General features: G+C 53.3%; 1 protein-coding gene and 1 long non-coding RNA gene across 5 annotated transcripts in view; one reads left to right on the top strand and one right to left on the bottom strand.

Annotated features, from left to right (window-relative positions):
* The window catches only part of Rai1 (retinoic acid induced 1), a 115,609-nt gene extending 113,853 nt beyond the window's left edge, over nt 1-1,756 (bottom strand). For both annotated transcript variants that reach the window (XM_071603597.1, XM_027921480.2), the window contains exon 1: nt 1,538-1,756. The gene's annotated coding sequence lies outside the window, so the exon portion shown is untranslated. The remainder of the gene's footprint in view (nt 1-1,537) is intronic.
* Nucleotides 1,757-7,323: 5,567 nt separating this feature from the next.
* LOC114079973 (uncharacterized) lies at nt 7,324-16,971 on the top strand. 3 transcript variants are annotated; one of them, XR_011704909.1, is made up of 4 exons: nt 7,324-7,399; nt 8,807-8,883; nt 12,889-12,942; nt 16,690-16,971. It is a non-coding gene; the product is annotated as an uncharacterized lncRNA (long non-coding RNA). The 3 variants fall into 3 exon arrangements; XR_011704907.1 differs by having other exon boundaries at nt 12,889-13,112; XR_011704908.1 differs by lacking the exon at nt 7,324-7,399 and adding an exon at nt 7,513-7,674 and having other exon boundaries at nt 12,889-13,112.
* The last annotated feature ends 377 nt before the right edge of the window (nt 16,972-17,348 follow it).

The following is a 17,348-nucleotide window of genomic DNA, read 5'->3' as shown; positions in this document are numbered from 1 at the left end:
ACCCCCAGCCCAAGGTTTCCAAAGCGCTGGCATCTCTACATCAGAGCTACCCAGCCCACCCCCACCTCCCCTCCCAGGACAACAGACAACTAAAAAAAGATGAAATAAAAAGAAGTAATTCCCCTGCTCTGACGTCAGTGCGAGGACTTAACAGCCCGGCAGCGGCATGAAACTGGATTGCAACCAGATGTAATGCCCTTGAATTCTCAATACAACACTGCGTTGGACAAGAAATAAAGGGGGGTGAGGGGGATGCGCTTTGGGTGGGAGGGAACCGCGCAGGTCCCGCGTGGGTCCTTGCATCAAGGCCCGCTGAAGCCACCGAGAAGGCGCTGCGGGAGGGAGTGCGGCGTGCTGGGAAGCGCCGGCCCCGGGTCCGCCATTCAGGCGCGCAGCCTCCCCTCCCCCAGGCCCCCAATAGCGCATTGTTACACTCGGTTTTATCCATTCAGAGCCGGAGCCCCACCGCTCCTCTCAGCAATCCGGGGCTCCCGGAAGGAGGGCACCTCGCCGGCCCGCACTCCGCCCCCCCCCCCCCCCGTGTCTTTTCGAGAAGGACCATGAGCCCCAAGAAGGGAAAAGGCTCGCTGGGAAAACGGGCGCCCCAGGAAGCAGGGGCCGCAGCGACCTCGGGCCCCGCTGCTGTTTCGCTTCCCCTCGGCCCGTCCTCGCACGCCCCAGTGGGACCAAAGCTCCAAATGTCACCCCCGCGTCCGGCCATCCCCTCGCTCGCCCCGGCCGCAGCTGGCCCCCAAGTCCTCCGCCCCGGTCTCCCGACTCCAAAGGCGCGGGGGGTTCAGACTTGAAAGGGGCTGTGGGGCTGCGGGCCCGACCCGCCGCGACGCAGTCTAGGGGACACTGTGCTCGCGTGTCCGGTGCTCCCGCTCGTGACGTCACCCCCGAAGGGGCCCCGAGCTCGAGGCCTGGCCGCGACCGAGCTCCCCAGGTCGTGGGGGCCGCTTCCTGCCCAGGCGCGGGGCCTGCTTACAGGCCCGGGCGGGGACGTCGCGGACAGCCGTGCGCGCCCCATCTCGCCACGCACGGCCATCACAGCCCCGGCTCCCACCCGCGTGGAACTCACCGACAAGTCAGCTCCCCGCCCCCCACCGGACGCACTCACAAAGCTCCCCTCCGCCCCTGGCGCTGTGTGACTGACCCCCACATCCCCACCCCACGCTGGGCAAACACCCGGTGCCTGGGTGCACGCAGAGCCCCCGGCCCCATTCGACCCTCACTCCCCGCGTCCCCTTGCCACCACTCGACCTCAGCCAGCCGCACAAATCCTTCTGAAGACCCTGCGCCGCGGCGCAGGGCGCCCCCACCCTGCAGCTCCCCAGACGGCCATCCGGTGACCTCGCGCACCCCCCCACGCCACACAAAGCAATGACCCCGCGGACCCCCGCATCGCCAACCCGCGCGCTTAATCGGTCCCCGAACCCGCCCAGACTCCTCACCCGGCTCGGGAATCCCAACGCCTCGCGCTGCCCTCGCCCCAGGGCAGCGTCCCCCCTCCCGCGTCCGGGCGCAAGCTGCTCACCTCGGCGCCCGCGCTCACTTCGGGGCCCTGCGTCTGGCGCTGCGACTTCGCGGCCCGGAGACCCGGGTGGCCATGGGGGGGTCAGGGCGCGTTGGCCCGGCCGGCCCGCGGCCAGGCAGGACGGAGGGTGGGCCGCGGCGCCCCCTCCTCGCGCCGGCTCTCGGGCCGCGGGCAGGGCGGCCTGCTCGGCTCGCCTCTAGCGCTCCAAGTCGCCTCTCGGAGCCCAGCCGCGGGCGGGGGCGGCGCCCGGGGGCGCAGGGAGCCGGCGGCGCGGGGAGCGGGCCCTGGCCGCGCACCCGGCCGGGCCTGCCTGGTGTCCGCGGGTGCCGCGGGGAAATGCGATCCCCTCCGCACAGGAAGAGCGGGCGGGCGAGCGGGCGGGCGGACGGCGCGCGGGGGGAGCAGGAGAGCGAGAGCGCGAGGAAAAAAGTTCCCGGGCGGCCTGGCTGCGCTCGCTCGCGGACCCGGGCGCCAGGTGGGTCGTGTGCGCCCCAACAGCACCCCCTGGCGGTCCGCGTGACCCACTGCGCGCCCCACCGCCCCACCGCACCCCCGCCACCCCACCCCTGATCTAGGGGGAGGGGGATTTGCAATGTGGTCCCAACGACCCTCAGGCTCGAAATCAGACCTGGGGATGCCACGGGAAAGGGGTCAGGGTAGAGCCGAGGATTTGGACTCATATCCTTCCATTCTCAGGCCACCCCACCACCAACCCTCACCTGTGACCATTTCTTTATAGTTGAGAAACACTCCTCAAAACTCCATAGATCAGACATAATTTTCTTTATTTGCTGGGCACCTGGGATCTTCTGGGTACTGAGGAATCAGTAGAAACAGTGTGCTCCCTACTACCATGGAGCTGGAATCCCAATGAGGAGAGACAAGCAGCAACCAATGTTTAGACACATAAAGAAGATAATTTTAAACCCGGTATGGTGACGCTACCTGTAATCCCAGCGACTCAGGAGGCTGAGGCAGGAGAATAGCAAGTTTGAGGCCAGCCGGGGCCATTTCAAAAGGGGAGGTCGGCTGGGGAGGTATCTCAGTGATAAAGTGCCCCTGGGTTCAATTCCCGTACCAAAGAAAGAAATATAATTGTTAGAGAGCAGTAAGTGCTAGGAAGAAAATGAGCAGGTGAAGTGATGGATAAGGGCTACTACTTAGCTGGGAGAGGCCCCGTCTGAGCGAAGAACTGAACAGCAGCAAGCAGCTGCCATGGGTAGAGGCTGGGGGAAGAGCGTTCTTTGCAGAAGGAACAGCAAGAAGATCTGAGGCAGGACTAGGTTTGGTGAGTAGGGGACAAGAAGTGGAATTCAGACCTTAATGGAGGGCCAGGGCCTGCAGGGCTGTAAAGGACCTGGTGTGAAATTGTTTGCGAGTGGCAAAGAAGCCATTGGCAGGTTTTAAGCGGAAGAATGTTGAATGAGTCTAGGAATGAACCGATTAACTTATAGATCCCCTGAGCCATTGTGGCTCCAATGCTTTTATTCATGTCACCTCCGTGGAGCCCACCTCCACCTAGGAGGAAAGCCTCCCGCCACACCCAGCCCCTTGGGCAGACTTGATCAAGGGTCCCAGAGAAAACCTGTTCCATTTGTCCTTTGCTAGAGGTGGAGGCATCAGAGCTCCCCGCCCCCGCCGGGGTGATCTGGGACAAGTCTCAGACCTCAGTTATCTCATCCTGTGAATGAGGAAATGGTGTGGATGGGTGAAGTCACCTGTCTAGGTTTTCCAGCCATAGGAACTGAGTAACAGCTCTCCACCAGGCTCAGCCACCCAGGTCCCAGGGAGATCACAATGTGGATTGTCTTGTTTTCTGCACACATTCTGGGGGAGACAGATCTGGCTTCTAAATCTAGCTGCGTTGTGCCCAGCTGGGTAACAGTGGGAACTCACATTGTTGCCCAGATTGGTCTCAAACTCCTGGGCTCCAGCACTCCTTCTGCCTCACCTTCTGAGTACCTGGGACTACAAGGTTTTCTTTCTCTCTCTAGCTCTTTCTTTCTTTCATTGGGGATCAAATCCAGGGCCTTGCACATGCTAGGCAAGCGCTCTACCATGTATGTTTTTCATTTCTCAGCATCAAATGCATGAAATTGAGGATGCCAGCTCCCCTCTTCAGGGCTCAGTTAAAAAAAAAGAGGATCATAGAGCCCAACATGGTGGTGCCTTGCCTGTATTCCCAGCAACACTGGAGGCTGAGACAAGGGGATTGAAAGTTCCAGGCCAGCCTGGAACTTTAATTTTACCTGTCTCAAGGTAAAATTAAAAAAAAAAAAAAAAAGCAAGGATGTGGCTCAGTGGTAGAGCATACCTGATACAAAGAAAAATAAAAATAAAAAGCCACACACTGCCTGGCTTCTTTGAGGGCCATAGCTCAGGCCCTGTTTGAGGACGCTTTCCTAGATGTTAACAAAGGACTTGGAGGAGGTGGTATTTGAGCCAAGACTTCAAGGTTGGCAGAGAAGGGAGCACCGGGTTCAGAAGGGTGTCCCCAAAGGACAAAATCTCATGCACAAAGGAGAAAGGGACATGGAGGCCAATGAAAAAAAGGAGGTTATGTGTGGTCCAATTATTAGCAACTGCCACGTTTAAGCACCTACTGAGTACCAGGTGCTTCCCATGTAGATAGGTTTTCTAGGGATGTTGCACAAATCACAAATTTAGTGGAGTCAAATATCATAAATCTGTTCTTGGCAATTCTGAGGACCAAATTCCACAACCAGCTTCATTGGGTGTAGTCTGGGTGCTGGGGGGGCTGGCTTGTTCTAGAGGCTGTGGCGACAGTCTGGCTTGTTCTAGAGGCTGTGGCGACCAGCTCAGGCTGGTCTAGAACTTTTGATCTCCTTGCCTCAGCCTCCAGTGTGGCTGAGAAATGAAGGCTTGCCTTTGCTTCTGGAGGCTGCCTGTATTTCTTGATGACCTCTTGATGACCCCTTGGTGACCTCTAGAAGCAAGAAAAGGCAAGAAAACAAATGTGTCCCTTGTCACAGCTAAAAATAAGAGAACATTGACAGATTCCAGAGGTTAGGAGCCAGATATCTTTGGTTGAGATTTTTGTTGTTCACTTATTTGTTTGTTTCACTTAATTTAGATGTAGTATTAGGGATTGAACCCAGTGATGCCCTTCCTGAATTACATTCTTTTTAAAAAAAGTTATTTTTTTTGGAAGTTTCAGAGGATGGCCCTCAACTTGCAATCCTCCTGCCTCAGCTTCCCAAGTAACTGGAACTGGGTATCCTTACGAGCTTACCACATCATGCATTCTCTGAATCCTCCCTCCTCCCAACTCATTTCACAGTTAAGAAAATAGAGGCCTAAGTTGGGCATGGTAGCATACACCTATAGTCCTGGCGATTTGGGAAACTGAGGCAGTAGGATCAGAGCAAGACCCTCATCTCAAAAAAAAAAAAAAAAAAAAAGCCCAGCCCAGTGGCGCACACCTGTAATCCCAGCGACTCGGGAGGCTGAGACAGGAGGATCACAAGTTCAAAGCCGGCCTCAGCCATTTAGCAAGGCTCCTAGCAATTTAATGAGATCCTGTTTCAAAATAAAAGATAAGAAAAAAAAGGCCTGGGGTTGTGGCTCAGTGGTTAAGCACCCCTGGGTTCAATCCCTGATATCAAAACAAACAAAAAAAGAGGCTGAGAGAGCTGAAGGACTCATCCAAAGCCCCCCATTTCATGCATATGTTTGTGGAGTTCCCACTTCAGGTCAGACTCTGAGGTCGATTCTGACTTGCAGTGTGAAAGTTACCTGTGCAAAGCGCCATAGTGCACAGGCACTCGGGGGAGGAGGTGATCTGGGGGCTGAGCTCTTAAGAATGACTTTCCCCCCTGCTTGCTTTGGCTGGGGTGGGGAGAGGGGCTTCTGAACGTAGGCAGAGCAGGGTGGCCGTGGACCTAACCGTCTGAGACTGCTCTGAATGATGTTCAGGCTGAGGATGGGGCAGGCTTCTTGGAAGAGAACCAGGAACTTATCAGGGATCACTGTCAGCAGAGCTGGCCCCAGGAGACTTCTGCTGCTGAGAACCTGCTTGTCATCCTTAGTTGGATGCAGGTAGGAGGGCGAGTGGGGGTGGGCACACTGTGCACCATAAAGACAGTAAAGACAGCCTCTCTGCAGAGGTCCCAAGGTCGAATCCAGGCTGTGTTTTGTTTTATGGTGCTGAGGACGGGACCCAGGGCTTCCAGAGCAGGCTAGCCAAGCACTCTACCTCTGAGCGACACCCCCAGTCCCCTGGGTTTATTTTGATTGGAAAGCAGAACAAAAAGTGAAAACCTTGGCCAGGTGCGGGATGGGGTGGGGGTGGGGTGCCTATAATCCCAGCAACTCAGGAGGCCAGAGGCCAGAGGATCTCAGGTTTGAGGCCAGCAGGAGAAATGTACTGAGACCCTGTCCCAAAATAAAAAAAGAAAAAGAACTAGGAATATAGCTCAGTGGTATAACTTGGTTTGCCACCTGAGTTCAAGCCCCCGTAACCAGAAAAAAAAAAAAAAGAAAAAGTGCAAAAAATGTTGGAGTTGAGATACCTTCAAGGAATTTAAATTCTTGGGGACCCTACCTCTCCCTATTGTTCTAGATGCACATTTAAGTCACCTGGCCAATTCCCCCTTCCCCCAAGGCATTTGAGTTTGAGACATCTCCCCCAGGGATCTTAAGACCAGCTTTGCACCTGTGTGGCCTTGAACTTCCCCTCGGTTTTCATGAGGGTCAAATGGAGGTAGGGTCAAATGGAGGTAATGTTTCCTGCCTGGAGGGGAGAGAGAGACAGCTGTCACGCAGGAAGGGAAGGGGATCTATCTAAAGATAGGAACTAGATTTATCACCGACTGCTCAGTAGAATGCAAAGGGCAAATATTGCAGCCAATTCTTCTCCAAGCTGGCTTCCTCAGGAGGCAGACATTCCTGCTACAGTAGCCCCCCTTGCTCAGACAAGGTCACAGATGCGGGGAGGTGTAGTAACTTGCCCAAGATCTTACCCTTGAGCCTGGCAAAGTGGTGCATGCCTGATCCCAGCGATTGGGGAGACTGAGGCAGGAGGATCCCCAAGGTCAGTCTGGGCAACTTAGGAAGATCCTGGCTCAAAATTTTTTAAAAAAAGAGCTAGGTATGTAGCTCAGTGATAGAGCACGTGCCTATCATATGCAAGGTTCTGAGTTCAAACTCCAGCATCAAAGGAAAAAAGAAAAAAATATATATCACACACTTGTACCTGGAACAGGGATTCTCTCAGCCTGATCTTGGGCAAGTGACTACACCTATGCTGCTGTCCCCTTCCCCTGGGACACAAGCTCCCGGATGGAGGTTCTGGGCTGCTCTTGACAGCCCTGGCAGAGCGTGGGATGTTCAGGAAGACTCCCACTAACCAGCGTGTAGCCAGAATCTATTTGGCTGTGTGTATTTCCGTTTTATTGCCTCCACTTTACAGAGGAGAAAATAGGGGCTCAGAGCGGGGAAGAACCCCCCTCTCAGAATTGGTGGCCTCTGTGCGCCAAGCTGCCAGACTCTGCTTCGTCAGTTTCAGAGGGAGGAGATGAAAATCAGAGGGAAATTCTTTTCCTGGCTCTGCCACTTGCCCACAGCATGTCCTCGGCACCTCCCCTCCCGTCCCCCTCCCTGAGCCTCTGGTTTCTCACTTGGGGAGTGTAACAGTGCCCACTCTCGGGTTATTTCAAAACACTTCAACGCTGTAATGCTGTTGTGTGTTTGCATTCCTGGGGATGGGACCCAGGGGCACTTGTCCCACTGAGCTACCTCCTCACCCTTTTTCTTTTGTATTTTGAAGACAGGGTCGTTGAACCAGCTGGCCTCCAACTTGTGATCCTCCTGCCTCAGCTTCCAAATTCCCTGGGATTACAGGTGTGTGTCACAGAACCCTGCAACAGTTCTGTAAGACCAACCATAACTGCTCTTCCCCCCACAAACTGGACTCTACTACTCTCAGATGAAGGCCAAGCTGTTTCTTCCCAAGGATTGTGACTGCTCAGGGCCCTGTAGCAGCTCATTTCAGGGGTGGGGACAGTGATAAGGGAGCCAAGCAAGAAGAGCCCCTTGGGCCTCAGACTCACGAGGCCTCTGACTTTCCTTCAGCAGAGAGGAGAGGGTGAGGAGGTGATAGTCCTGCTTTGCTCCAGGTGAGTTGGAGCAACATAGAGGGAGTTGGGGATCCTGTCCAGTTCCTGGGATGCCCATAAGGGGTCCCAGACCAGGGGCCCTAGGATCCTCCAAGGCCCATGCATCCACCCACCCACGCATCCATTTACTCATTTGTTGTTTGTTTATTTATTTATTTGTTCTTGGAATGAACCCAATTATGAACCCGGACTCTGCTTAGTCAGTTTCAGAGGGAAACGTTTCCTAGCTCTATCTCACATGGCCTAGGCAAGTGCTTTATCAGTGAGTTACACACAGAGCCTTACATGCAATTTTTGAGCCACCCTGTTGTAGGTCCCATCTTTAGCAATAAGGTGATACAGACCCCGTGACACAGCACCACAGCCTGGCAAGTGAGACAGACATCAAACCCTCTCTAGAGAAAGAGGTCACTTTGAGCCAGGTGTGGTGGCATGTGCTGGTAGTTCCAGCCACACGGGAGAGTAAGACAGGAGGGGCACCGGAACCCCAGTAGTTTGAGGCCGGCCTGAGCAACATAGCCAGACTCCATCTCAAAACAAACAAACGAAGCAAAAATCAAAGACCGCTCTGACCACGAATACCCTTGCCCTGACAACCAATGTTTCTTAGTCATTGGGGTGGGGTTAATTTAACTTTTTTTTTTTTTTGAAAAATGAAATTAAAGGGGCTGGGGTTGTAGCTCAGCGGTAGAGCGCTCGCCTAGCACGTGCGAGACCCTGGATTCGATCCTCTGCACCACATAAAAATAAATAAAATAAAGGTCCAACTACAACTAAAAAATGAAATTAAAGCTCTGAAATACACAAATTTTTCTTTCAAGCAACTAAATTTAGGCTTGTGTGTTAATTCTTAAGAATCATGGGCTGATACTTAGAATGCAAAAGTTGTTTTTCCCCTCAAAATTGCCTAATGATCCTTACTCAGCCCTCCCCAGGTCCTAACTTAACTCAAAGACTTCATTCTATCTTCCTGGGTTCTTTGGGCCTCTATGAGCTCTCTGACACTCAAATCATTTTCTTTTGGTTCTTTTTTTTTTTTGGTGTGTGTGTGTGTTACTGCAGATGGAACCCAGGGTGCTCTACTACTGAACTATATAACTCCAGCCCTTTTTAAATTTTTATCTTGAGACAGGGTCTTGCTAAGTTGCTCAAGCTGGCCTCGAACTTGTGATCTTCCTGCCTCAGCCTCCCCACTGGATGGGATTCCAGGTGTGTGCCACTAGGCCAGGCTCAAACTTCATGGATTCCTGCAAATTTTGGCAAGACTTGAAGATTTCCTTTGTCAGTCATTTGCATGAACAAGGCTGACAGACAGAAAGGAAACTGATGGCAGAGATACTGGTGCTGAGCCGGGAAAGATGGCTGAGGGGGGACTAAGTTGGTGAATGGCCATAACAGTAGAACACATGCTCTTAGTTTTAACCATGTTCGCGTCCATCTCAGATAACAAATGCCCAGCAATGGGGACCCTGATGACCAGGATTAACTGTATCACTTCAGGAGATCTTAACATTTGGAATTACCTTAGGGAAGATAACATTCCATCCCGTCGAAGCCAATGTTCCCGTGGATCTCTGTATTAACTGTGTCCTACCTAATACGGCCATTTTCCTGTGGGGACACTTCTCTCCCACTTTCAGCCCATGGGGTTCAGGCTGGGTTGAAGGACCTCAGGGACACACATATGACTAGTTTGGCCAGTCAAACTGCTCCCATTTTTCAGCCACGGTGATTGGTTCAGGGACGGCCAACATGACCCAAGCCTTTTGGAAGTTTTGCTGGAACCATTGAGCTTTGCTGGAACCTCTAGGAGTTCGTAAGATGGTCAGCTGTGGATCTGAGAATAAAGCCACATGGAGAGAAGCAGGTGGAGAGATACACTGAGGGTACCTGGATTCAGCTATGCCTGAAGCTCAAAACCCCCTGGACTTTTCAGCTATACAAATTCATGCACTCACCTTTTGGTGTAAACCAGATTTCTTTGGTTTTTCGGTAGCTTGCCCCCAAAGAGAACTGAGACCATTTTACCTGGGGAAGAAAAATCTGGCCGATGCTGGACCCAGGGCCATGCACAGACTGACAACTGACTTTCCATTTTGCACTTTCTGGTATGTCTTGGCAGATCATTTTTGCCTAACAATGAGTAGAGTGCTCAGTGGTAGAGTGCTTGCCTTGCAGGTCCAGAGCACCGGGTTTGATCCATAGCACCATCCTCAATACAAAGCAAACCCCATAACTAATTCATTAATTTAAAAAAAAAATCGAAATGAAGGGAAGAGGATTGTGACCCCTGATTCTAAAGATCTGAAGGACGCAGCTGGGCTCCCTCAAGAGAGAGAGCAAAGTAAGCTCCCCATCTCTGGGGCTCCTCCTTCTTCTCCTTCTCCTCCTCCCCCTCCTCCCCTGCCTCCTCCCTTTCCCCTCCTGGTCCTGGGGATGGAACCCCAGATTTTTTTTTGTTATTACCAATAGCAAAAATAAAAGCATTCCCGCCCTCAGGAAATTTGCTACCGGAAGCAAGACAAACTCATGAAGAATAATGACTCTCAGAGGAATGAACGTTAAGGTGCTTCTGGGTGCATTGCCAAGGAAACCAGACCTGATCACCTGAGGAGGTCTGGGGGCATTCAGGAGGAGCCCACCTGAGCAAGGGTGCAGAGGGAGCAGGCCAACTGAACAGTGAGGGAAGGGCACATTGGGCAGAGGAGTGGGAGAAGAGGCCTAAGGAGAGCTCTGTAAGTCATTCTGCAGGGATGGAGCGAGGAAGGGCGTGCGTGAGCCAGGCGTGATTTGGGGGGCATCAAGGAATGGGGTGGGGGGACAAATCCAGGAGTGATGTTCTGGAAGGAAACAGTTGCTGAGGGAGCTGGGTTTGAGGTCCAAAGGGAAAAATCAAAAAGATCTCATGGGCTGGGGCTGGGGCTGGGGCTCAGCGGTAGCACACTTCCCTGGCATGTGTGAGGCACTGAGACACTTCCTGAGACAATAATGACAATGACAACCACTGCTAAGCACTAAGATTGAGCACTTACTGGATGCCGAGGAATGTAGAAAGTGCTTGAGCCACCTTCTCTGGTCTTCATCATGACCATCCAGAAGTGGGGGCGGGCAGAGCCAGTCGGTGCCAGGGCTGGGCACCCGGAGCTGGGAGAGGCTTGGGGACTCTGGGAGGGGGGTGAAATTGCCTTTAGAGAAGCAAGATGAAAAGCTGTTTGGGGATTGCTTTTGTAAGACTTTTCTAGTATTAACAAAAGAAGGAAAGAAAATACATGCTTTATTAGTAGCTAAGTGCTTTTATTTTCAACACTGGTGATAACAACAACAACAACAATAAAAATCTGTAGGGCCCCAAAGCATGGCCATTCCACCCTCTGTTTAGAAAAGACCTCTGCAGACCTCTGTGTCCCTTGGGACCCTGCTCCTGGAGCAAGGCTCCAGCAGGGGACGGCCTGTGGCCAGGAGCTTGGCTGCAAGGGGAGGTCTCATTCCTGAGCTGACGGTGGCGGATGCAGGTCTGATCACAGAATCCTCTTTCATATCCTCTTTTTTTCTTTTCTTTTCTTTCTTCTTCAATTTTTTTTTTTCTTTTTTCTCTGATACTGAACCCAGGGCCGTGCCCAGGCTGACAACTGGCCTTCCATTTTGTACTCTCTGGTATGTCTTGGCAAATCATTTTTGCAGAACAGTTTTCCAATGAGTTCCACCTATTTCCCTTCCTTTCTGTTCGGGGTTATTTTTATTTTTATTTATTTATTTTGCAGTGCTGAGATGGAACCCAGGGCCTTGCACAGGCTGGGCCAGTGTCCCGCAGCTGAGCCACCCTCCAACTCTATGCACTTTACTTTACTTTCCCAGAGTTTTGCTGTCACCAAGGCTTCTTAAGACTCCAGCGAGGAGGGGTCCTGTATCAGTGTCATCTTCCTGACAGGAGCCGAGGCCGGGCAGGATGGACGTTTCCTGTGGCTCTAGTTACCCCAGACTTTGTAGCTGAAAACAGCACACGTTCACTCTTAGAGTTCAGGAGGTCCAGGGTCCGAGTCCAGCATGGGCAGTGCTGTTGTTGCTGGAGGCCCTGGGGGAGAATCCCTGACGCTGCTTTTCACAGACTGTGGCCCTTGCGGTCCTGGGCTCCAGAGCCCCCACTCACTTCCTGGCCACCTCTTTTATTCCCATCGCACATGTGTGTCCTCTTACAAGGACCCTTAGGATTGCGCTTAGGACCCTGTTTTCTGTGACTAAAATACGCGACGAGAACAACTTCGAGGAGGAAACATTTATTTGGGGTCTCCCAGACATAAGGTACAGGGTAGCCCAAGCCCCGGGTGGGAAAGCAAGGGTACTGTGGGACAGAGGTCCAACAGCAGGTTGTGGAGGGAGAGAGGGGACAGGGGACTTGGACCCCCACGGGACATCGCTGTCCATGGCCAGCACACAGGAGGCCAATGCTCATGGCCATGGAGGGTAGGTGGGTCACCTGCTCCTCCTTCTCCCTCTGCACCCCTGCACTCCCTCAAAGAATAAAGCAAAAAAAGGAGACTGGTGGGTCACTAGGGATCTGATGATGGTCCTTCCTGTGACTACAGTGTTTCGAAGGCTCCAGGCAATGGGTCTAACTATTTGTGTCTGTTTCTCATTTAATCTTTAGGTTCCACAATCCTTCATATGCCCATTCTATAAATATAACAAATACAATAGACTATAAATGCTATTATATTATAAATATAATATATGAATACAAATATGCTATACAAATGAAATATACTATAAATATGATAAATAAGCCAAATAAATATATACCTAATAAACCACAGAGTGAGGTTTATTTTATTTTTTAATATTTATTCTTAGGTTTTAGATGGACACAATATCCTTATTTTACATCGATATGGTGCTGAGGATCGAACCCAGAGCCTCATGCATGCTTAGGTGAGCACGCTACCACTGAGCCACAACCCCAGCCCATTATTTTTTTAATTAAGGATCTATCCTCCCTTTTTTAAAAAATATTTTATTTTTTAGTTTTAGGTTGACACAATATCTTTATTTTTTTATGGGGTGCTGAGGATCGAACCCAGAGCCTCACGCATGCCAGGCGAGCACACTACCCCTTGAGCCACATCCCCAGCCCCAAGACTGAGGTTTATTAACAGTGACCGGTATTTCTTGAGCAAGGGCCCTAAGCCAAGCTCTGTGCCTGTGCTCTGTGCTTGACAGGTAGGGGCGGTACTGTCACCAGTCTCTAAGGAGGAGCAGTCTTGTGATAGCACAGTGAGTAACTCCTGAACATTGAGGTACAACTGGGCAGGAAGCTGGAGTTGGGCACTGGAGCTGCGGGTGACTGGGAGCCGAGGGCTGGTAAGGTCACTGCGAGCTGCTGGGGTCTGAGTGGCCCCTGGCCATTCCCTCTTAGTCTAGAACCAGCCACCAGCCACCAGCAGGTAGGTGTACAGACCGTGTCCCTCCGCTGGGCAGCATGGGTGGGCTGTGAAGTAGGGGTGCAGAGAGGGTGGGGGAATTGGGGCAGCATGGGGGTGGGGGTACAGGGTGGGGAGGGGAGGGAGTAAAGGAGGAGGGGAGGGAATGGGGGACAGGAGAAGGAGGAGGGTGGGGAAGGGAGGGAGGACGGGGGAGGGGGAGGAGCAGGGGAGGGTGGGGAGGGAGGGAGGGAGGGAGGCAGTGAGGACTGGGAGGGTCACCATAGTAACAGGAGCCGGCTCTGTTCTGAGGCCTGAGTCTGAGCTGCCACCGGGGAAGGAGATAAAAGGTTTTCTATCGATCCCTGTCGGGAGAGTCATCGGTGATAAGCCGGCTGGAGGGGCGGGCTGGAGGGGGTGGTGCGTGGCAGCTGTTCATTGCATGTGATCTGGGGGGAGCCGGAGGCCCCCTCGTGGGCTGGGTCAGACTATTTGGAAGTGACCACAGCCAGGGTGGGGCTGGACAGGGCACCTTGTCCACCTGCTTCTGCTTTAATGGGGTATCTGGCTCAGTCTCCTGCCTCAGTCTCCCTTTCTGCTCCATAGGGTGGTTGTCCCCGGGGTCGTGATGGGTCAGGGGAGGGGAGACAGGAGGGAGAGAGGAACTGGAGTCCAGCTGGACGGGTGTCCCGTGCTGGCCTTTTGGAGGCCGTGGATGCTCTCAGTTTTCTGCACGTGGAGGTTGGGCTACAAACTCGTCCCGTCTCTGGAGAAGTGGCGAGATTCACCCTCTGGGCCCATCTGGGGCATCAGCAGCTACAGCTGGGGCTCAGTTTGCAGCTTCCAAAGGTGACATAGATTCCAGCTGCCCAGGCACCTGCTGCCCACATGGCCAGGCCAAGGGCACCTTCAGTCCTCTTGTGTGTGTGCAAATGTGGCTGTGCACACGTCCCCCTGGGCCTCGAAGTCCTGTGTGGCCAGGCAGGCAAGGGCCACCTACTGCCCCGCACATCCCTGTCTGTGCCCCTTTGTGTGTGACTGTGTCTTGGAGCACCCTCCACTCCGCAGGCTCCTTAGGGATTGACATCAGGCACTGGGCTGGGTGGGGTGGGACAGTGACGGAGACAGATGGGCTTCTGTGTCCTCATGAAACCAATATTCTAGTGGCTCTGTGGATGATGACAAATGTCTTGGGGGAGGACGGAAGACAGCGGGAGAGTGAGGAAACAGCTTGCTAGTTCCATGAGAGAAGATGATCTTTGGACAGAGACCTGAGGGAGGTGAGGGCTGGACCCGTGGAGAGCCGAGGAAGAGCATGCCTGGTAGCAGGAACAGCAAGTGCAAAGGCCCTGAGGTAGAAGTGTCCAAGGAGCAGCCAGAAGGCTTGTGCAAGTGGAGAGGGGAAGAAACAAGGACAGAGAGTATCAGGGAGGGTTTGGGTGGCCATCGTGAGACCCTGGCTTTGACTGAATGAGGGAAATATGCAAGGAGGGATGAGACTCCCCTTGAGCACTCCTGGTACCCACCGGCTGGTGAAGAAAACAGTCCTGGGACCAGGACAGGGGCCTGAAGGCGGGTGTGGAGTGCTGCTGTCCTGGCCCAGCCAGGCATCATAAGGACCTCTCCATGCTCAGTGGCTGGGGTGTATGAGAAGATTCCAATTCCCAACATGTTTGGAAGGTAGAATTGATGGGGCTTCCTGACGTGGGCTGAGAAGGAACGGAGCCCTCGATGTGCCAGAATTCTACCCTAAGCAGCCGGCAGTGTGCGTGTGTGACAGTGCGGGTGGCATCTCCTTGTTGTTGGGAACCCCGTGTGCAGGGAGGTGTGCATGACTCTGCCTGCACACGGGGGTGCAGGCATGAGCCTCACTGAGTGCCTTTGCTCTGAAAGGACTCAGGGTGTTGGTGGAGTCTATTCTGGGACCCCTCAAGAAGGAGAGAAATCAGCCCTCCCCCCCCCCAGTCACCTCCTTCCAGAATCCAGAAGGAATCCCATTCAATTCTCAGAATCTAATTCCTTTTCCATACCCCGCCCCCACTCCTATCCATCCTCTAAGACTAACTCACATACCAATGCACCAAGAATGGACGCTGGTTGGGTCCGCTAGAGCGATCCATCCCACTTCTGCCACATTCTGCTGCGTGACTTTGGGTAAGTCACTTCACCTCTCTGAGCAGACGTGGCCTCCCTCTGTAACTTGCAGCTGATAGCACTAGCTCTGTGAAGCTGGTGATGTGATGGGTGGTCATGCAGAGGTAAGCTGCACAGAAGACTTTGCCTTGACCTCTATGAGCCTTGATTTCGAAAGGCATCTAGAAGGTCTAGTGGGAGGGCTAGAAGGAGGGGGCCCCACTCAGTCCTGGCTCATGGTACTGCGCTCCTTCTTTCCTTCTCTCTAGAATTCTCCCTAGTTTCCTGTCTCCAGTCTGCTCCTCTGAGAGACCCACCACTTTGAGAAGCTCTCATCAGCTCGTGAGCCCCAGTTTGACAAGGCCCATGATGTCACGCTGATGGGGGTCTCTGGACCTGTCACTCTACCTGCCCCACTGGGTCAACTGGTCAGTCAGTCAGAGAGCTGACCTCACAAGGTCCAGGGCTGCAGCTCCCATCTCCTATGTGGCTCATTGGGGTAGGCTGAAAAAAATGACCCAGAGATATCTACGGGCTTATCTCCTAATCCCCGGAGTCTGTTAGTGTCCCTTTGTACAGCAAAAAAGGGCTTCTGCAGACGGGATTCACTTTAGAATCTTGAGATGGGGCGATTTCTCTGGGTTGTCTGAGGGCTCCCTAAATACCATCGTGTGTCCTTCTAAGAGACAGGCAGGGGCTGGGGCTGACCTTCAGAACCCCAGGGGCTGGGGTTCAGTGGTAGAGCAGGTGCTGAGCATGCTTGAGTTCCTGGGTTCCGTCCCCAGCACCCCAAAAAGAAACGACATGAAGGAGGAGACCCTGTGGCCACCAAAAGCAGAGGTTGGACTGATGTGGCCCCAGCCAGGGAATACCAGGCAGCCGTGAGAACCTGGAAGGGTCCCAGCATGGATCCCCTCTAGCAGAAGCGCAGCCCTGCTGATGCCTGGATTTCAGCTTGGTGATACTGACCTTGGACTTCTGGTCTCCTGCACCGTGGGAGGATAAATTCCTGCTGTTTTGAGTCAATGGATGTGGGCCTGTTTGTTACAGCAGCCATGGGAAACTTATACTAGGTACACCTGTTACCGAACCCAGCCTTTAGAGGCTCAGCCCATGGGGAAAAAACAGTGTCGAGGGTCGAATGTTGGGGAGAATGAAAGGCTTTGTTCCGTGTTCAAAGAAAGCAAGGAGGGAGCTCCGCTCACAGATCAGCTTGTCCACGCCAGGAGGTGGAGGGGTACGTGAATCATACAGGGGAGCCACAGTCATGTCTTTTCTGGGAATAGGTGAAGATCTTCTGGGAACATGGGTGCCACCTTTTCTCCCTCCTTTTGTGTCGGGTGTTTCTGGTCATGCTGGCCGGCAGGTGTCTTTGGCCTTGAATGGGGGAGAGGGAGACACTTGGCCAGCCAAGGTCAGGTTAGCCCTATATCATGGTTCTCGGAATGATCAACATGTCTGCATGCAGGGCTGAGGAGAACCTGACCCAAAGGTCACATGGGAGCACAGGAGACAGACAGAATACGGACACAGAGATGCCACGCCTCTCCCTCCCACTCCTGCTACCCCTGGATGTCTTCGGACCCAAGGGAAGAATCAGCGTTTTCAGCAAAAGTGACCTTCAGGTCCCCGAAGGGTAACCCAGGCAACCATTACCATCATAACCCACATGCCAGACGTGTGATCTATAGCAAAGCCACCAGGGGACTAATAATGTAGTGCCCAGCTCCAGGACCTGCAAAATTAGTGATTTTAGAGTCAATTAAAAGCAAGCAAAGCTAAAGCGTCTATTTAGGTTTTTCCTTGGTCACATACCTATATTTTAGGATTTTTTTGGCTACTGCCCCGGGCCCTCCCAGAGCTGGATGGGAGTGGGTAGATGGGGTGGGTGGCAGCCATGTATCTCTGCAGGCCATCGGGGACCCAGGGGATGGTGGGTGACAGGACAGATAGAGGAGAAGGAAATGATGGGGGTCTTGGGGTTCAGACCACATGGCGGGTCCAAGCTGCTAGACTTGGGAGCTCAGGAGGAGGGAATCCATAGGGAACGTGGTGGCCCCTGTGTCCACACACACTGGCATGGTGTGTGGGGGGTAGGTTTGGGCGTGTGTGCATGGGTTATGGGAT

The sequence above is a fragment of the Marmota flaviventris genome, chromosome 17, assembly GCF_047511675.1.
Source record: "Marmota flaviventris isolate mMarFla1 chromosome 17, mMarFla1.hap1, whole genome shotgun sequence".
NCBI classification, from domain to species: Eukaryota; Metazoa; Chordata; class Mammalia; order Rodentia; family Sciuridae; genus Marmota; species Marmota flaviventris.
The sequence above is the reverse complement of the archived record's forward strand: the minus strand, read 5'-3'. Positions and strand labels throughout refer to the sequence as shown.